The 22,252-nt window shown below is 35.4% G+C and overlaps 1 protein-coding gene and 1 long non-coding RNA gene across 3 annotated transcripts in view; one reads left to right on the top strand and one right to left on the bottom strand.

Moving 5' to 3' along the window:
* Positions 1–22,252, top strand: part of LOC115065857 (uncharacterized) — a 150,471-nt gene that overhangs the window by 4,718 nt on the left and 123,501 nt on the right. The gene's annotated exons all lie outside the window — the stretch shown is intronic.
* Positions 17,449–21,619, bottom strand: LOC125776814 (uncharacterized). The gene is made up of 3 exons (XR_007421989.1): positions 21,467–21,619; positions 21,294–21,415; positions 17,449–17,635 (listed from the first exon to the last, which is right to left on the bottom strand). It is a non-coding gene; the product is annotated as an uncharacterized LOC125776814 (long non-coding RNA).

The following is a 22,252-nucleotide window of genomic DNA, read 5'->3' as shown; positions in this document are numbered from 1 at the left end:
ATCGCTGTTTGAACATGCTCCAGCTGTGAATCTTTTGTCGGTTTTCAACCACCCTCCACAATGATGCCATAAAACATTTTTGTCTTACAACGGTCTCAGAGTCAGTATACCACTTTTATTGAGAGGCCCTATCTTTTCCCAATAGTTCCTAAGAATACTAAGGCCTTCCTCACTTTGTCCACGATGTTAAGCTTCCATGAGCTCTTTCTGTTAAAAATAAGCGCGAAGTACTTCGAGTTGTCCACAGGTTGAAAAAAGAGTCTTTGCAATGGAGATGCGGAGCACTTAATAGCTAGTTCAGTGGAATTCGACTTTTGGGTTCATGAGTCTCTCTAATCTAAATTCCTAAGTAAAGCAGTGACATAAGGGCTTTTACCAGCTTTGGAACGAATACCAAATTTAAATTTTTTTATACTTTTTTAACTATGAAGTTTTGCTTCTGAAGCCTTGAAATTTCCTAAATATTTGAGTATTATATATGTATTTCTGAGTCAAGAAACATTCAAGATTAAAGCAAGTGAGTATATTGAAATTATCTGTTTGGGTACATTCAAAGGTCTTTAAAGATTGCTTAGGTAGTTTCGAACTACAAAGATATATCAATTATTATTGGAAGGAAAAGAAATAATTGATTCAAGCGAAATTTCTAAGCTTTATAGTCATATATTTGAACATCTTTCACAAATTTTTTGAATACGAAATCTTTGATATTCTGCCTTTAGGAAGCAATTACCCGATGCATTTCGCATATGCATTTATCAGGAACAAAAAATTCAAAGAGATTAATGTTTTTTAATAACTTATCTTCTAGTTAAACTAAGAACTTTCCAAAAAACTTTATTTTGTTTAAAAATATGTTCAAACTTGACTTTTCTTAGTTTTTTTTAGTTTAAATAGAAGGTAATTTTATGCCAAAGATAATAAACTTTGCCCCAATTCCAACTTTGCCCGCCAATTAAGAATAATCGTAAAAATAAAAAACCAAGAAATCGCGCTTTTCGCTTTTTGCCCAAGCGCTCACATACTTGTATGTATCTGTCTGACGCTTGGACACTATTTCCCTTCTAGCTTCGACAATATTTCGAGTTTCAATCTACAACTTTGTTTGTTGTTAGATAATTTTTAAAGAGATTTAAGCGATTGTTTGAAGCTTCTAAAGCAGGCTCCCCCCCTTAATAAAGATTCCGTATCTGAATTTTTTGATCTTATAAAAAATTAATTGGCAATTTGGCAAACGAAAAGTGATAAATATAAAAATAAAATTGAGAAAAATAAAAGTTGGAATAACTTATTAACGAAATACAAAGAAATAGATAAAAGTGCTACACCTACATATATAAATAAAAATGAATCGCCAAAATGTATGAACGCTCATTACTTTCATACGACTGAACCAAATTTGATAATTCTTTTTTTAAATGTTCGTTCAGGTTCAGGGATGGTTTCCGCGGAGAAAAAAATTCGAATAATTGCCGGAAAACCCCGAAAAACAGCCCGTTTCTTTTTCCCATACAAACGAATGAATGTTTGTTTATTAGTAACGCTAAGAGAACGGCTTAACCAATATTGACGAAATTTTTAGAGGTTGTTCGTTGTGGATCAAGGAAGGTTTAGAAATAAAAAACCTGTATGCCTTTCGTGAGGAAAAGTCGGAAAATTGTACAATCCCAAAAAACTAATTTTTTCCATACAAATTTTTGTATTCAATTTTTTTGTTTTGTTTTTCAGTTATGTATTTGAATCGTTCAAATTTGTCGTTTGCTTCACAAATTTTTGCAAATTATTCAGTGAAAATGTTGTGTGTGTTGCACACAAAGTGATCAATTACAGATTGAAATTTGTTACGATACCACGAAGAGGTCGCGCTAATATCGGTCGGAGTTCTCTTTGGCATCAACATACATTAGCAGCCCAAGGCACATGAACGAGTACTCCCAGGATACGATGTCATATGTACGTGTGGAATTATGGATCGCGGTCAATCAGCAAGCGATCGTCACGATGTCACATCAAGACATTTCAAGCAACAGCTTCGATGGACTTTATCTAGAATAAACGTATATATGGTGCTATTAGATGCTAGATGTACTCTGTTGAGTGGCAAAAGAGAGGTTTGCCCCACGCACACATTCCTTTTTGGATGGTGGTTACACCAGATCGAATTGATGAAATCATTTCTGCTGAAATTCCTGATGCAGAGAAAGATTCAATATTATACGAAGTGATGAAAACCATTATGGTACATGGGCCTTGCGGATACTACAATCCCACTTCGGTTTGTATGTCTGACAATAAATGCACCAAACACTATCCACGTGCTTTTCTTTCGGAATTACAAACTAGAAATGATGGATATCCACTTTATCTGCGTTGCTCACCAGACGACAATGGCAGAACATTCAGCTTTCAATTTAGAAGAGTGAATATCGAAGTTGACAACACATGGATCGTACTATATTCACCATTACTTATTGTCTAATTCATATTCAAAGCACATATCAATGCTGAGTATTGCAGTTTGATGTAATCAATAAAATACGTTTGTAAGTACGTCACCAAAGGAAGCAACATGGCTGTTATTGGTCTTGAACGATACGGTTGATACGTGAACGCAGTTAATTTGGAGAATGGCCAAAGAGTATATTTAAACCCGGGGAATAAAGTACAGCCAATGGAAACACCGCCGGCAACAAAATTAACATTTACGAGTTTTTGCTCAACCTTGCTCAGTGATCCGTTTGCGAGGAGATTCGGAAATACCTTGATATTATATATCGTCGCATTAAGCAGAAAGCAAGGAAAACTAGTAGATGGACATCCAGATGTGTTATCAACTAATATATTAGGAGGAATTGAGTCAATCCACCTGAAAAGCGACGATTGTTTCTACCTTCGGTTGCTATTGATAATTGTACGCGGTTCAACTTCATTTGTGCCATTGCGTACTGTGAATTATACGGTGTGTGCAACTCTTTCAGAAGCAAGCCAGTAATTACAATTGCTGGAAAATGATAATCATTGGAATGCAAATTAAGTTCACACACTTTTCGTAATAATCATTTCGACATGTCAGCCTTCAAATACGCGTCTATTATGAGATACGAACAAATATGACATTGTCGAAGACATTTTACATCGTCTTCGCTAAAAATTGGAAATGGATCAATTCCGGTTGATACTTCCGGTGGTTTGATATCAATTCTATCTGCCGTTTATCGATTCATGAAAGATAAACTCATCAAGAATGTTTGTCCGAACATTGGCCAAATTATCTTAATTAGATATGATAGCTGCCCAAAATACCGATGTTAATGACTTAAACTGGAAGATTCAAAGTCAAATTCCGGGAGATTTGCGCTCATACAAATCGATCGATCGTCTTGACAATGAAGACGACGCCGTGAATTATCCAGTGGAGTTTCTAAATTCTTTGGAGAGGTTTGGTATACCACCGCATCATTTGCGTCTCAAAGTTGGATCTGTCGTTATTTTGTTTCGCATTCTACAAGCGCTGAAACTGTGTAATGGAACCCGACTGATTCTGACGCAGCTATCGAATACAAGGGGGCAGAATGCTTGATTCTACGTATTTATTTGAGTTCTCATGATTTGCCATTTCAGTTTAAACGGATTCCGTTTCCAGTATAAATTGCATTTGAGATGACAATCATCAGGACACAAGGATAGTCGCTAGAAGTGTATGGCATAAATTTTGAGCTGCTATGTTTTTTACACGGCCAAAAATACGTGGCGTGCTCATGAGTTGGAAAACTATCTTCTCTGTACATTTACGCACCGGAACAGAAACCAAAAAATGTTTTTTATCAAGCTGTGTTACATAAATTTAACTTTCTTTTCATTTCAAAACACATATGTAATTTCACGCAGGAAAACGGCTACGGGGCCAGCTAGTTAGAAATAAATTCGAAGAAATGTTCCGCTTGCCTGTCGCACATGTTAACTGTGTGAAGAACGAACGCAAAATGGATTTGTGTGTCGTGTATGGCCTATATTAATGTACAGCGTAGAAAAATGTAGTACTCACTCACGAAGAGTACAACCATATACTGTTCTCACTCTAAGTGAGAACAATATAAATACTGTGCTACCTACTTCTGCACTAATAGTATACTGTACAGCAAACAATGAGTGCAGTATTTTTAAGAACACTAAACTACTGGACAGGTCTGTTAAGCTAGATATGGGTACATTCATGCAGAAGTCTAGTTGAAACCGTCGTTGTGCGGTGGAAATGGAAACTGTATCGGGTCCATAAACTGCACACATTTTATTGGCGGCTTGAGATGCATTTTTGCCTTTATCGTAGTAGTACTGTAAAATATGCCGTATTTTCTCTTTAGTTTGGTCCATGTTTGCGACGCTATAACTCACGAAACGACAATCAATCAAACACATGTTAGCGCGTGAAATGAGCTTTCCAAAAAGGTATAGCATGACTTGATGCGACGAATAAAACTAGAACTACGCTCTTTCAGCGCCAACTAGCGAAAATACCGCAAGACTTTTTTGACAACCTAATATATACATATAAGCATATATAAGTGTAACTATTATTTAATCTTAATGCCATTTATTTCTTCAGTTTTTTATAAAGTAAATAAAATGCAAATAAAATGCGTTTTGTTCCACCTAAATATTGTCATTCATTTTAAATAATGGTGCTGCACGTACTGAAATAATTCTTCTTTCCTATTAGGTCTTTTGTAGGTCTTGTCGAGTAGAACGAGAGCCCTATTTTAGTATTTTCTAAAAACCCCCTAAATAATGATTTCTTTGTGACAGTTTGAGAAAACAAATAAAAGAGAATTCGTTTGTTCAAAATTTTAAATAATTTGAAATTAAACAGTTTTTATTAAAAAAACAGTAGTTTTTATCGCCGCATATGTGTTGATCAAACGTGAACGATATTATCAAAGTTGGATTGAAAGACGGCATTTGAGATACCTTTCTAATCCCATATCTGCCCCGGATTCCACGCGAGTTTTTCTAAAACATTTCTACTAGTAGAATTGCGAGGGCTAAGCATGCATTTTTAGAAAATTTCGAAATTAGAACTTTATTTAGAGAAATGTCCATACCTATTTAATAAAATTGGCCGGAAGCCTTAGGTTTTTGGCTGAAGGTTCATATCGACGTTCAGTTACAGATGTCGCTCTCGGTAGAAGCGCAGTATCAAAAATTTTGTCCGAAATTATAATTTTTTTAGAAAATATTTTGTGTCCGAAGTGGACTAAGCTTCAAATTTCTGAGGTGGGTTCCAAAAAAGCAAAACTTCATTTTGTGTAAAAATTATAACTGCAACTAACCTAGTTAGTATAGGCCGTCCACTAGCCACCAGCTGTGACCCCGGAGGTAGCCTGGGTGCCGCCTTACCTATTTGTCGCAGAAATTTTTAAAGTGTGAATAGTGAACTTTCTGAATGTGTTATGGTTATTTATTGAGAAACGAAAATTAGTTGGTGAAATTTTAGTTTGAATTAAAAAACGAAAATTCTTATGTTAAATGTATGCGAAAAAATAGCGACCCCATGGAGTTAAGCTACAGCGCCTGGCTTGAGGGAGGATTTTTTGTTTGTCAATAACTAACATTTGCTTACCGCCTCAAAATTCAAAAATTTTTTTGAAGCACCCTATTATATATCGTATACATATGTAGATATAAAATTTTTAGATCCGATCCTCTAGTTTTTTTTAAATCGATAGGTATTTCCCTAGCTTTGATTTCTGGAAAATGCAAGGATATTAAATTTTCGGTTTCACCCGAACTTAGCCTTTTGTTTTACTTATTTTTAGAGAGAAGAAGTTTTACACGATCCATCAATAAAAAGTCATTTATGTGAATTATAGTTATGATTTGTTGCCGAAAATAATTTGGGTACAGTCTTCGACAGGTGCTCGCTCTGAGAAGTCGTGTTTCGCTCTTTACGTATTGTTGACATTCTGCACATCGTGCACTTTCGGATACGTACACGTGTTTACATTTTCAATCTTCGTGAATTCTTTCAATCCATAAGTGTATCGCAGATAAGTGCATTAAGTGTGAAGATTTGTTTAATATTGCCCTCGGGCCGCCCAACCTTGGGGACAACAGGTTTGTATTGCTTGCCCCTGGATCCCAGCCAAAAAGAAAGAAACCCACCTACTCCCCCCTCAACTTTCCTGACCTGTCGCAGGCCAAGAAAGAAAACCCGAAATATATCCTCATTAGTGCAAATGACCCAAACAAGCCAATTTCGAAGTATTCTTGCTTCGCTGTCCACAAAGCCTTAGAAGCTATTAGCAAAGAAATCATCTCAATTTCTGAGTTGCGTGCTGGTAATCTTCTGCTGCTCATAAAAAATAACCAAATTGCCCAAAAGTTCATTTCAACCAAAAAACTTCCTGGTGTGTGTGAAATTGAAGCAAAATACCATGACAACCTCAATAGCGTGAAAGGTACAATCTTTGCTCCCTGTCTAAACAATGTCAGCGAGAAAGAGATAATAGAAAACAGGAGAAGACAAGGTGTAGTCGATGTTTACAAATTTACTACGCGGACGGAGGGAGTACCACTACCCCAACCCACGGGAGTAGTTTTACTTACCTTTGATCTTTTTGAGTTACCTGAAAAGGTAGAAGTATCTTGGAGAAGTGCAAAAATAAAACCCTGTTACCCCAACCCATTGCGATTCAAATCTTGCCAACTGCTTGGGCATACCGCGAAACGATGCAATAATCCTCCCATGTGTGCTTCTTGCAGTCTTCCTATTCATTCTTCACCATGCACACGCACACTATGCGCAAACTGCTCAGGAGATCACCCATCCTCTGCCAACACTTGCCCAAAATATGTGCAAATGAAGGAGATACTAAAAATAAAATGTCAAAACAAATGCTCCATGAGAGAAGCAATTAAACTTTACAAAGCACAATCACCATCAATATTGAACACTTCTTTCGCCGTAGTGCCAGAGAAGCACAGCTGTCAAATAGCAACGTTATGACAACCTCCAATTCTTTTGATATACCTACACACTCTTTAGTCAACAAATCACCCATTACGACTTCACACGATCTTTCTTCCAACAACTCACCACCGGAAAACTCACCTCAAAACATCAGCAATCAACAAGTCAGCAATAGCTCAGCCTCCTTTCTCACTCCTGCTTCACAGTCTTTCACACACACACAACTAAACCTCGAATCAACTCTCGCCAACGCCTTCACCTGCATTCTCAACAGAGACAACTGATACCTCCGTTATCAATCTCTGTCTCACGCAAATCAATTTAGATAACAAAGCCAACAACGATGTTCTGATCATGTCAGTAGACGACGATCACTAGTATCCACCACTCTCAACATAGCATATAAACACCTCCTTAGCAACCTTTTCTAGCAACAATGTTTAATATCTTACAGTGGAATATGCACGGATACTACAACAACTTTCACGAATTGGATATACTAATTAAAGAATACGCTCCAAGTTTTATTTCCCTTTAGGAAGCTAGCCTTGCTGCGGGCAAGTCTGCGGCGGCGCCTAATCAATACCAAAGTTACTTTTACAACTTGCCTCAAAATCTATCTAGCAAGCAAGGCATCGCCATTTTAATTAAGAAGTCCATACCACACAAGCAAATCCCTGTATCTTCAAATATAGCCACAATAGCAATAGAAATCTCATTATCTTTCCAATTTTCAATTATTTCACTTTATATACCACCTTCACAAAATTTTTCTTTTCTAATAAATATTTTTCGGACGATATCCACCCCATTTATAATCGTAGGCGATTTCAATGCGTGGAGTCCTCTTTGGGGCTCTGCCACCACAAATATCCGGGGTTCTATTATTGAATACTTAGTCTTCTCTGAAAACCTTATTATACTGAATGATAACAAACCAACACACTTTTCCACACACAAAACATTCACCACTGTAGACCTTACAATCTGTTCCTCTAACATTGCACCTAAACTAACGACAAACACCCTTTCCCATCTGCATGGCAGTGATCATTACCCTTTCCTTACATCCCTTTCCACTCCTTTCACTTCTAAAAGCCCACACAAGCCAAGGTATTATAGAAAAAGCTAACCGGGACATGTTTGGAACGACGACTTCCAGACTTTGCGCGGACCGTCCTTGCACTCCCAATATCAACAGGGAAGTTGCCACAATTACAAAAATCATTCGCATATCAGCCCATCTGTCTATTCCACAAACCAATCCCAAAGTTCATAAAAAGATCGCGCCCCACTGAACTATCCCAATTACGAAACGAAAAAAGATTTCTTTGGACGGAATATAAGCGAACAAGGTCAAATTCAAATTTAATGCTATACAAAAAGGCAAATGCGATCTTTAAGAAAAAACTCAAACAATCTAAAAGAGAGTGCTTAAACAATTTCTCCGAGTCCATTAACCATCAAACAAATCCAAAAAGAGCATGGTCCGATATCAAACGACTTTCTGGCACTAATCCTCAATCGCATATTACTTCAATTAATAGCGCTCATGGCCCTTTCGTTGACCACAAGCAAATAGCAAATCACTTCGCAAAGTACTGGTCCAATTATTCACATGATTCAAATTTCCATCCTACTTTCCTTTCAGAGAAGAACCAATACCTCAACAGTAGTTTCAAGAGTCCCCCTGCTACTTCTAGCATCACCGGCTGCAAGATCAATTGAACATTGAATTCGAATTAACTCTATCTTCTTTAAGTGGGAGAACCCCCGGGGCGGACAGAATATCATATCCTATGTTGCAACATTTACCCCCATGTATGAAGACAAGGTTGTTAATGCTATATAACGACACCTTAAGCCAAGTTACGTTTCCTCAGGATTGGAAGCACGCAGTCGTTGTCCCCATTCCGAAATCTGGCAACCCCACTACAGAAACTTCAGGCTTTAGGCCTATTTCTTTACTGAATTGCCTGGGAAAACTACTCGAAAAAATTATAGCCAGACGTATTTTGTGGCATGCCTTAACCAAAAATTCAATGAGCCCTCAGCAAATGGCTTACAGGGACGGGCAAAGCACCATTGATGCTTTGCTGCTCTTTGAAAATCATGCATCTTCAGCCTTAGCAAACAGGAACCACCTCTCTGCACTTAGCATTGACTTCGAAAAGGCCTTCGATCGGGTTGGAGTCCACGTTATACCACGGCAACTCGAAAAATGGGGCATTGGGTGCCATATTCTAAGACTCATTCAGTCATTCCTCACAAACCGAAGATTCGTCTGTAAAGTCAACAACACATTGTCAGACCCGTTTACTCTCCACAACGGAATACCGCAGGGGTCTCCCCTCTGTGTATCCTTTTTTATCGCTGTTTTTAATGAAGTGAGCCATATAATTAATAAATATATAAATATTGATCATATTTGCTATGCTGATAATGTGTTGTTTTCAGTAAACTGAATGATTTAAATGTTGTTAGACGAGACTTCACAAATATTCTTAGGGATCTAAATATATGGTCCGAATCTTCGGGCGCCAATGTGGCTGTAAATAAATGCAAAAATTTCCACATTTGTCGCAAGCACAAATGTGATTACTTTTCAATTATTTACAATAACAGCCCTATCTCAAACACTAATAGTCTTAAGTTCTTAGGTGTAATTTTTGATAAGAAACTTACCTTTAAGGAACATTGTTTGTACTTAAGAAAGCAACTGGCTGCCCGACTGAATATTATCTAATATCTTTCATCTAAACATTGTTTAATCAACTCTGCAACATGACAGTAAGCAGAAGCATTCGCGCGTTTCCAAAATCGCCCACCAAATTCGTCCTATTGGAAGCCAGCTTACCCATAATCGAAGAGAGATTCGAACTGAACCTAATGAAACTTATACCTAAGCGTTTTACATGTTACAACAGTACTCTTTACGAAACAGTAAGATCGGACCTCCAAAGGGAAATTAAGCCTGGACGCAAATCGACAATTTCACTGTGTATAGAACTCGCCAGAAAGCTTGGAATCACCGTGCCATTGCTGCGGCAGGGAGAAGTATTTCCCGCCTGGCAGTTAAAACATACATCGTTCATTTTAAGCTTGTGGAAATTCAACAAAAGTCACACCAACCCCGCCATTTATCAACAACTCTTTGCAGAGTCTACAACTTCTCTTCTCCCTGAATGGACTCTAATCTTCACGGACGGATCCAAATCCGAGACAAGTACATCATTCGCAGTCGTCGATGACAAAGGAGCAACAATGAAAGTTGGAATCCCGCCAAGCTACGCCTCCGTTTACACAGCAGAAGCCGCAGCGATCCTCAACGCTATCATTTTCGCTTCAAATTCCAAATTGAAAGCAATTATTTGCACAGATAGCAAATCAACTATATCAGCGGCCTTAAATGTTATGAATAAATCTAACATCATTTCTTGCATCCGGAGCAAATTAACTGAAAATAGCCCCAATATAAAACTAATGTGGATTCCAGGCCATGCCGGCATACGCGGGAATGAACTGGCGGATAAACGCGCTAAACTAGCGGCTAGTGAACCGCTCGTTACGTTTGACTTTCTTGAGAATAAAGACATATATAAGATGGCACACCAACAACAAGTCGCTAATCGAGAGTTGGAGACACATCCAGCACCAATACACTGTAAATAACCCAGATAGGAGCAAACCAACCTATCCACCAAACTGTCGATGTAACGATGTTAAATCATTTGTCCGCCTACGTTTAGGGCACACAATAGCCACACATTCGTACTTCGGTCCAGTCCGCCTTACTGCCAACATTGCCCGTGGGCTTCACTAACAGTCCACCACCTGCTCGACGAATGCCACCATTTCACAGTAATCAGGAGGACTATCTTCGATAACCAAACACCTACAACACTTTTGAAAACTACGTCTCTCGAGAACATTACAAAAATATCAAAATATCTGGATAAATGCGGTCTAAAACATTTCATATGACATCCTACCTAGCTTAGATAAGAACTTTGTTTTTGTTTTACTTAAGCATGTATATAGATATTATGAAAATTTTAAATATATAAAGCGTGGACAATAGAACTTAATTTTAGTCATCTAGCCTTAGATCCACCAGCGAGCCGAAGGTCCTGACAGCCAGTGCTCCTTTTTTCGTGTAAAATAATAACTGTATTATTTTTTTCACATTTATAAATAAATAAAATAAATAATTTGGGTACAGTTGGGATCATGTGTCATTGCCATATGTTTTAAATATTTCTCATGATTGTTGTTGTTGTTGTTTTAACTGTTATCTAATCCCCATTAGAATGGTGAGGATTATCTAAGTTGTCGTGGACGTTATCTAAAGGGAGGCTTAAGAAACGTGCTGTTTCGACGGGGTCGGACCAATTGAAAAGGGTGTCAGATGAGTGGGGTCGGAGAAATCAAAATTTAAAATCAAGTGCCTTTCCGTTGATTTTGATTTAAAGGGACGGAATTCTTTCTCTATTAATTATGTCTCACTAGCATCAGTGGAGTCACTTTTTGTAGGCACTTCGGCATTTAAGTATTTTGGTTTTGTAACCGTAACAAACATTCGAATACTTTGAATTTTTTCGCGATTTAAAATTTGGACCTGAAACGTTAGTAATCATCTTATTAAAAGTTAAAAGCTTACTAAGTTATTTCTGGTACTAGTCCGCATTTATTTTAAAATAATACTGCACAACATTAAAAAATTGAAAGTTTAACAATCAATTACCTCGTGATTCGATTTTTCGAAAGAAACATTCGTTAATCTCGGTATTAAACGTATTCTTTGTATTATATTAGAACTTAGAACTTTTAAAGTTTTCTTACAGAATAGTAAATTTTAAGTTTGTTGTGCGATATCAAATAAATCTCCTAATTGGTTGATAATTAGCTGAGATATGCGATAAAAGTGCGCAAAAGCACGAAAAATCGGTTTTATAATATTAAGTCGAGATTTGGTCAATAAACCAAAAGCGTTTTTTACAACTATTCGAGATGACGAATGCAACTTGTTAAAATTTCGTTGCGATGCGGTTAAGTAATCATAATATTTAAAAGGTGGCACTGACCAATTTGTGACAGGGTAAGCTGAATCACCCAAAATAAAAGCTTCATTCGTAAATAAACTTTCCGAATATGTGATCCTTTTATCCGCATTTACTATTGCTTGAAGCACAAGGCTATAGGCTTGTTTTCTATCGAAAAAATTGTCATTATTTTTCTTAGAACCTTTATGCAGATGTCAATGCTGCTGTTTTCTTTTTTTTTGCAACTTCAGCACCTTGTGGGCATTTGATAGACTCAAGACCAATAGTTATATATAAGCCAAATTGCACCATCGATATTGTCCAAGAAGTTGAAAAAGAAACGCCAAACAAATTAGAAAGTTGCCCGAAACGTGACGGAGCTACTAATGTACCACATGTATATAAATATTTATAGAATTTTGTTCTTGATGGTACAATTTCTCTTCCAGCAGAACTTGTTTTGTGCACAACGCTAATTGTATATTTCTCTGAAAGCAATGTATGAAAATAACAACAAAGTCAACAAATTTGAAATATGTATGAATATACAAGGTCTGTCGCAAAGAAACAGGACTGTTAAAAAAAACAACAAAATAATAATATTTTTCAAAAGTTGTATTTTTTTATTCAAAGTAGTTTCCTTGTGCTTCGATACAGCGTTTAGCCCGGTCAATTAGCATTTCAAATGAGTGTTTAAGGTCAAATTTCGGAATGCTCTTGAGAATATCGGTCGTCGCCTTTGGAAAGCTGAAATGTCCTGAAACCAGTGTCCTTTCATGAGCAAATGAAGTTTTCCAATTAGTTAAAAATCACAGGGTGCCAGGTGAGTAGGGTGAGTGATTAATGGTTAATATGGAGTTTTTTTGTCAAAAAATCAGTGACCAAAAATCAGTGCCTCACGGTATTGTGGTCGAGCACGACGAATGCGTGACAAAAGACGCTTCATAACACCAAGGTAAAACACAGCATTATTCGTTTGGCCATGTGGGATGAACTCTCGGTGTACAATACCCTCGGAATCGTAGAAACAAATCAGCATTGTCTTTATTTTTGACTTCTGAAAATGAATTTTTTTCGGTGATGGCTATCGTCCTCACGACCTTCCTGGAATTGCTTAATTCACTCATGCACATTACTACGAGATAGGCACTGATCACCATAAACTTTTTTTTATCATTTGAAATGTTTCAGTAAACGTTTTCCCAAGTTTAAAACAAAATTTAATATTAGCTCTTTGTTCAAAATGCATTTTACGACCGATGACCAAAAGCTTCTTCTTCTTTACTGGGGTAGACGCCGCTTACGCGATTATAGCCGAGTTAACAACAGCAAGGCTGTCGTTTAGTTTTCATTGGTCTGTTTATATGTGGTGGGTCCCAAACCCAGCGCACAACCCTGCGGAGGGAAGGTCTCGTCTTCTTACTTTTGCTCGCATTCAAACGGATGTTCTTAGGCTACCCAGAGGATACTTGGTCAAAGATCGGAAGTCGTGAGCTGCTTGAGTCATATGTAAAAGAATCGTTTCTGGCCTCACTTGCGTGAACTTCTACACATGGCTCCATCGTCCAAAAGCTGCTGTCACTTTTTGATCGATAACATCGATTGTAGTTATCTAATTGTCTTAAAAGTTTTAGGAAATGTCAACAAGAGATCAAACTTTTTATTTCATATACCCACTAACAGGTGGCACCACCAGAAACAGTTATATTTAAAAAGTTTTGTTTCTTTTGCGACAGACCTTGTATGTCCATTTTCCATTCAACCGTTAATTTAAGTTCGCTTTAGTTATAACACTTACTCACTTCGGAAAGGCTGTATTTGCTCCTTTCTTTTCGCTTTAATTCTTTCCAACTTGATGATGATTCCGAGCTGGAGCCCCTCCTGAGCACTTCCGCATTTTGAAAATATTGATAAATCTCTATAGAAATGTTTTTTTTTTTATTCCGAATTGTCAAACATCTCGGTGCGTCCAAACATATTGTATATGTACATACTTATCTTTTCCAGAGCTGTCAGTTTGTTTGAGCAGTTGGTATAAAGTGTTCGATTGGCTACTTCACATCGATTGGCGAATCGAAGACAGCAATATTATTCTTTTAAGAAATATAATCAGGCATAGGAACGACCACAAACTACTCTCATAAAATAAAATAGGGTATTCAGACCGAACCTGTTAATTTGGTAATTCGTTAGTTGATACTTCGTTAAAAGCCTTAACTGTGAACATACTTTTTTCTCTAACTCTGTAGTATTGTAAATTTTATTCCGAAACAGCTGATTCAATTTTATTAAAGAGTAAAAATGCCTCAACAAAGTGCAAAATCAAAAATTGTCAGTCATTTAATTGAAAATTATGTGCAGCAGATCAAATTTATTACTGGTAAGTATTTAAAATTGATGTACAGAGGAGCATGGAACTAACTTTCAAATTATTTCAAATCATATTCAGTGAAGATGAAGACACCATTGACGAGGTGTATGATGATTTGCTCATTACACTAAACTGTCGCAGAGTTGTAGAAAATATTGTTTCAAAGTCAGTTAAGTGGTGCGATGATATTTTAACTACAATGGATGAGAATCGGTTCCGTCAAATGCTGCATGTAGACCGAACTCAATTTGCTCACTTATTGACCCTCATATCAGTGACGAAGTTTTTAAAAAATGTAGTGGAAAGCAATTCCCGATTCTGCAGAAAGAGCATCGATACGAAAAATTGCGTCAACTTTTGGGATTGGTGACGGAGGAGCGTTAACAAATATTACTTGCAGACTATTCAAGGCATTTTTAAAACAACTCCATTTATATATATATTGGCCAGATAATACTTAGCGCTCTTTCATAGTACGAGAAACGTTCAACGAACTACCATTTTGTGTAGGTTACGTGGATGAAATAAAATTCGCCGAATCCCCAATAAAAAATTTTTAAGCGTTATTTTCCAGAAATCATATATATGCAATTAAAGCTGAAATGGTTTGTGACTACAAGCTCAAAATTCACGATGTTGTTGATGGCTACAATGGCTCTACTCACGATGCAAAAATATTTAAAAAATGTTCACTAAACAAATATCTGCCAAGACTATTTTCAGGACAGGAGTGGGTTGCTGGAGACTCTGCTTACCCCCTCAGTGACATTATTATAACGCCTTACAGAAGCAACTCTCAACAATTTGAAAAGAAAAAAGTGAACAAACAGCATAACAAATACCGTGTAAGAATTGAACACTGTTTCGCCCTATTAAAAGAGCAATTTTGCAGTCTAAAAGAGCTCAGGATTCGAATTCGAAATAAAAGTAGTAAAAAATACTGTAACGAATGGATACTAGTATGTTGTTTTTTCACAATATAAATTGGTCTGGTGGAATCATGAACACATTTTACTTCGAAAATGAAGAAGGAACCGCCGTAACCATCAATGGTGGGCGATATAGCGCAATGTTAACCGAATTTTTCTTCAAGCAAATTGAAGAGGAAGACTTGGACGGCGCTACGTGCCATACAGCAAACACTACACTCAATTTTTTACGCCCTATCTTTAAATTAAAATTTTATATGGCCCACCCTATATATACTATTTGATAACAGTGAAAATAAGAATTTCAACGAGAGTACACATAAAGACATTTATGAAGAAGAAATGGAAGAAACGACCTTTGAATTAAAAAGACAATCGTTATATCATCTTATGTTTCCAAATACTGTTTAATTAAACTAAAAATTATAATTAAATCAAAAATTAATTTTTCATTTTTACATACATACAAAAAGTATGTATCACTTCAAGATATCACATTTAAATACATTTGTACATTCTTAAAAATTATTATACATAACAATAGCATATAAAACTGTTATATAATATATTATATTTGTACTATAGTTCAATCATTGCCAGTCTTTCCTTTTGCTCTAACTTCATTTATTTATTTCAAACTCTTTATTTAACTTTTCTCTGTCCAATTCTAGTTTTAACTTTTCCAAATTTATCTTTTCATTTTGAATTTCTATTCGTTGCTCAAAAAACTGTTCTCTTTTCTTCTGCAAATCTTTAAGTTCACTAAGAATATTCTTTGGAGCACGTTTTTTCACTTTTTCGAAGAACGACGGAGGGGTAGGAGGAACTGTTGCTACCTCTGCTCCTACTGTTGTCTGTTCTGCTTTGTCGTTAAGTGAACCCGATGGTTCCGCAGATGATTGTGATGATTCGGCTGCAATTTCCACTACCTCTACAAGGTCTACAAAATCGCTGCAGTATTGTGACACTTCAGGGTTGTACGTCTCTACAACACAATTGGCTTCGGATTTACTCCTAAATAGAACCGAAAACCGTTCATAATTCGATCACATTTGTGAAAATTTTGCTGAAAGAACGGAGAATTCTTAAAAAACCAAACAAGTTTCACTTAATATTAAAGCCGCATTTACCTTTTATTGAGGAAACATCATCGCCAACGTCTATTCCAGCACCTGACGATTTGCGCCACTTCTCAGTTGTATTATTCATCTGCTTCCAGTACCGGACCTTGCAGCGCAACATGTCCGTAGTCGCGTCGATATTTTTTGTTTCAATTAATTTTTGGTAGTACATCTGGGCGTTTGGTTTCTATAAAAAGTCATATTAAAGTGTTTAGTTAAAGCTAATTGTATAAAGAACTACCTCAATTTCCACATTTTCTAGCAAATATTCTAGAGGCAAATGGGTTTCCTCCTCACTCCATTTTTTTTAAGTCTTTGCTCTCCTGCGCATTTTCTTTTGAGGTTTCACTGATAATAAGTATTTAATGAAATAAAAAGCAACTATTTGTTGAAAACGATGGAGTCATGTGTAGTTCACGCAAGTGAGGAAAGTTCCCTGATCGCCATTCACTTAGGAGTGGCCAGAAACGATTATTTTACATATTGCTGAAGCAGCTCACGACTTCCGGTCTTGGACCAAGTATCCTCTGGGTAGCCTAAGAACATTCGTTTGAAGGCGAAACATACAAAACAATATCGCTCGCCCTCACAAGAAGACATAACAATAATAATTGTAAAGAAAACAGAACGCTTAAAGATTTGATTTGTATCTGGCAATCCATTAGAACTACACGTGCTCTCATTTCATCCGCGCATTTTTTTTTTAAATTCCCTCGTCGCGGGAATTTATTGGCGCCCAACGTGGAGCACGAAGTAAAAAGTGCCTACTACAGTGAAGAATAAAGTAATAATAAAAAAAAATATTTTATAAAAAAATAGTTTAATAAAAAGTACCTGTGCCTACTAAAGTGAAAAATAATTAAAAAAGTCTTCTATAAAAAAATAGTTTAATAAAAAGAAGCAGTATATACTAAAGTGAAAAAAAGGTAATTGCAAAGAAATAGTGTAGTAAAAACTATTAGTGATTACTAAAGTGAAAAATAAAAAAACATAATTACACAAATTTTAAAGGGGTAAGATAGATAGATGGAAATCAAATTTTGGGCAGTTTTTTGAATATAATTAATTTTTTTTATTGATATCTTAAGAATACAGAAAAAAAATGTTCAAAAAAGTATTAAAAATTAAAATAATTAGAGGGGGGAGAGACGTGTGTAAAAACAGTGGTGCATCCTGGTGACATTGATCCTGACTCTCCTGATGTTCTGAAAAAAAAAAATCTTAATCAGTAAGATGTTCTGAAAAAAAAAAAATCTTAATCAGTAAGGATGCTGTTATAGTCCCTACCTCAGGGAACACGAAAAAAAAAATTTTGAAAAATGGCGGCTGCCTGAAAATAAAAATCATTTTTTACGCTTTTTTTTTGAAATTCCGGAATTTTTTTAAAATATTAAAAACAAATATTTTGACACGATGCTGGTAGGAACGATAAAGGATTATATAAAGAAGGTTCACACAAAATTTCAAGTAAATCGGTTGTATAGAACTTGAGATAATGCCGGTGGAAAAAAGTAGTTTCGAGAAAAACGCGTTTAAAAAAGTGAGTCTACCTACCTACCAGGCTAGGTACTGCGTCACTAAAGTAACTGTAGCTCTTAAAATAATTTTGATTTTTAAAAATCCTTTGGAGGATATGTTCTTAAGAGTCTAAACTTTAAATATATGAAAAAAAAAATCGAATCTTTCAAAATTGTAGAGTAGAATACCCCCTTAAAAAGAAATAGCCAAGGAAAACTATTTGTGCCTACCAAAGATTTAGAAGGAAAGTAACTGTCTAAAAAAATTATAAGTAAAAAACCTTTTTTTTAACTGGTTTAAAGAAAAGTAGCAGTGACTAAAAAAGTGTAAGGAAAACTTTCACTAAAAATATAACAAAAAAAACTACAAGTGTGTTGATAATCAAACAAAAACTGAAATAAAGTGAGTGAGAACAAGGAACGAAGTGACAATCGCAGGATAATAAAAACAAGAAATTTAAATTTTTTTAAATAATCGATTAAAAATTAATAATTAAATAAAACATAATTAATCAACAAATTACAAAGTTATGGAAAGAGAAAGAGTGACTTAAATCACAAATATACAAATATTTTATAAAATAATATCAACTGCGGTAACAAAAGCAGCTGCGGCAATTATAAAGAACAACAACATCAAAAGAGAAAGCAACAGAATATATTTAAATAGTCATATTGCGACTAGGTGGCAACAGCGGCAGCGGCAATTATAAAGAACAACATCATCAACAGAGACAACAACAGAATATATTTGTAAGTTGAATTTAAAATTAATTATTATTATACTAAAAATGGGAAATAGCCGAACTATTAAATACTTGTATAAGAAATTGTCACATTGCGACTTCTGTAAGGGCGCTCATGATACAAGGAAATTTCCCAAAATTAAAAAACAAAAAACTAAAGAATATAACTAATGGTTTGTACAACCAATAAATTACATACTCAAAAGCTGCGATTCACCACCCTCGGGGGGACCCTCCAGAGAATCATAAAAAATTAAGACCTATCCGGCCAATTCAAATCAATAAATAAATAATTAAAGGCTCAATCAGCCATATAACAAAAAAAAATCCTCCGGTTTATAATTAAAGCTTAATTCTGCGATTATGAACTCCGGAATAGGAAAGCCTCCTTTCTTAAGAAAGGGATCACAAAAAAACTAATAAATACAAAAAATTATATCAAATTGTTACGTTGTTATAATAGGACTAAATACCCCACTAAGGGACATAATATAAGGAACAACCCTTCAAATAACAATACACATTATAATTTTCTCTAATCGACTCCTATGGATATAGATCCATCTGTGTCCAGACTTTAAATAGAGATTTTAATGTGAGGGAAAAACAAGGCAATAGAAATTTTAATCAAAATATGTATACAAACAATACAAATGAATTAGGCTGTTCACGGTAAGGTGGTTATCGGATTATGTGATTAATGGATTAAAAATAACCTCTATGCTCCGTGAGCACCCTATGTTGTATGGTTATTTGCTTATTTTTACACAAACAGCTGTTCATTGTTTACAATTTTAGTTCAACGAAATTCCAACTTATAAAATGCCTAAACAAAGTTTAAAAAGCAAAATAATCGAATTTAAAATAAGTTCTGCTATTCAGGAAATGGACTTTATTGAAGGAATGTGCTTATTAAATAATCCGAATTTTAAGGGTTCAAAATATGCTTTGTATAAAATTTGCAGACATCTTGCATAATTGATTGTAAACAAAAAACAGCTGTTAATAGCAGATTTTCCAATAAGAAAATCTAAATGGAAATGTGTAACTAATATCAGGATTTTCTTACATCCGGCTGACTTTACTCTTTATGACTGGTTTTATACTCTAAAGCAGTGGTCGGCATGAGAGGATCTGTCACTGTGTTGGTGAACACGAAAAAATAGTAGCCCAGTGAGAAATTGGAATTAAAATTAAGCAATTTTTATTATTAATTAATAGTATAATGAAAATTAACAAATTGTCTTTTGAGGATATATTCCCTATTATCTTTAAAAGACTTGGAACATAAAAGGCATTGCATGGCATCAAAGGCATTTAGAATCATAAAATATTTTTCGCAGGGCATATTTGGTTTTGCGCTATAGTCTTGCGTGATGTTAATTCGTTGACGGCTCGGCAATGACTGAACGATAGAGCGTAAGCGTACGTGTGAAGTTAGTTTGCAAAATTTTGCTATGAAATGCCGACCACTGCTCTAAAGTATGGTATTATTAAGGCTAGACAAAGGTGTTTGCCGATTTCATTCTGAAATAAGCTTAACTACACAGTTCTAAAGACTATAATATTGTACCTATGTCACACATATGGAAAGATATATGGCAATAATAATATCAGGAAAAGATACTCAATTAAGAGGGGGATACCTTTAGTATAGTCAAAAAAGGTATTTTTTCCAATTTTATTACTGAACGATCGCGTTGATTGACATTTTTTGTTTGCGGCCGTCAACTTTCTGACTAGGCTTCTTATCTGAATCGAAAAAAGTATTTTTTTTTTTAAATAATTTGCTCGCAGTGATGAAAAAAGTTAGTTTCGATGAAACGAGCTTCAAAGTTCTCCGGTTGTATAGACCGAAGCATGAAGTGCAATGGTTCTTGGGCCATTTTCTTCAAAAATATTTGGAGTAAACCTATGAAACTCCAAGACTATATTTATGAATAGTTTTAAAATTGATTAGAGCGAAAAAAGAAATTTTAATTTTTTGAAAATTCTAAAGATATCTCCCCCTTAATTACATTATAAAAAGATACATTAAAGAGTAACTGATCTATCTGTGGTTTACTGGCACGTATAACTACTTCACATATGTATAATATTTGACCTATTCTGAGGGATTGTATAGTGTAATAACATTGTATATTTCATGACTAATGACATTGTATGTATGAGCGGGATATGAAATCATTTTCGTTAGTAGCAATAAAATATTTTCGAATATCGACATTTTATGGGCGTGGTAATTATTTCATTTTGCCCAGCTGCATACCATCACCCACAGTCATGTCTCAATTTTTTCTTAAGGGAAACTAATTAACACATTTGATTAAAATGAAATGCACAGCACTATATCGGTATATGTAATTCTTTCACTTTACAGTATATACTATATTATATAAATTGAGAGACAGTCACGTTGTCGAAATAAAACTGTAAATTAAAAGTGTATTTAAGCTGTTCTATTTTACATCTGAAAATAGTCGAAATCGAATTGATTCTTCACAGGTGTATTTCTTTTAGTAACTATGTGTTCAGTTTGTATGTAAGCTAATGCTATAGTAACCCGATTTGAACAATTTTTTCGGAGATTATGTTATTACCTTAAGCAGTAATCCATGTCAAATTTCATGAAGATACCATGTCAAATGCGAAAGTTTTCCATACAACCCCTTGATTCCGATCGTTCGGTTTGTATGGCAGCTATATGCTATTGTGAGCCGATCTGAAGAATTTCTTTCGATATTACATTATTTATATAAACAATAACTCATACCAAATTTCGTGAAGACATATCGTTAAATGAGGAAGTTTCCATGCAAGTATTTGATTCCAATTATTCAGTTTGCATTACAGCTATATCCTATAGTCAACCGATCTAAAAAATTCGGAATCGGAGATTACATTATTTCTATTAGCAATAACTCATACCAAAATTTCGTGAAGATATATGAAGATAGCTGCCAGTAGGGATGGTAAACTCGATTCCGATTCTACTCGAAAATCGAGTTTTCTCGTAAAATAATCGATTTTTCGGAATCGATCTCCAGTAGTGGAAGTCGATTAAGAATCGGTTCTTGACATTCGAAAAATCGATTATTTTACGAGAAAACTCGATTCTCGAGTAGAATCGGGATCGAGTTTACCATCCCTACTGGCAGCCATCGGGGCACATGTAAAACCTCCGCACAATAACCACCACAAAAAAAAATATTTTTTTTCTATGTAATTTATATGGAAAACAGAAAATTTGAAATAGGCACGTCTTAATACTAATATTAAGAGCTCATCTTTTGAGTGACTTTTTTTACACATTTTCGAAAGTTTTGAGCCTGTTTTTCAGTTGAAAAAAAGGTTGCCTCAGAATGGCACACCCTAATGTACATATAGTACATATCTCCGAAATCATTAAATCTTTAGCAACCAAACTCGCTCAGAGCAAATCACATGGCAACCCCTACCAACGGTCAAAAAATTGGTTAAATCGGATTATAATTATCTCGGTTTAGTGGGACTGCCAACATGTAGTTAAAAATGCATATCTCGGGACCTACTCTGTCGG

The sequence above is a fragment of the Bactrocera dorsalis genome, chromosome 2 (assembly GCF_023373825.1).
Source record: "Bactrocera dorsalis isolate Fly_Bdor chromosome 2, ASM2337382v1, whole genome shotgun sequence".
Taxonomy (NCBI): domain Eukaryota; kingdom Metazoa; phylum Arthropoda; class Insecta; order Diptera; family Tephritidae; genus Bactrocera; species Bactrocera dorsalis.
Note: the sequence above shows the minus strand (reverse complement) of the source record. Positions and strands in the feature narration are given on the sequence as shown.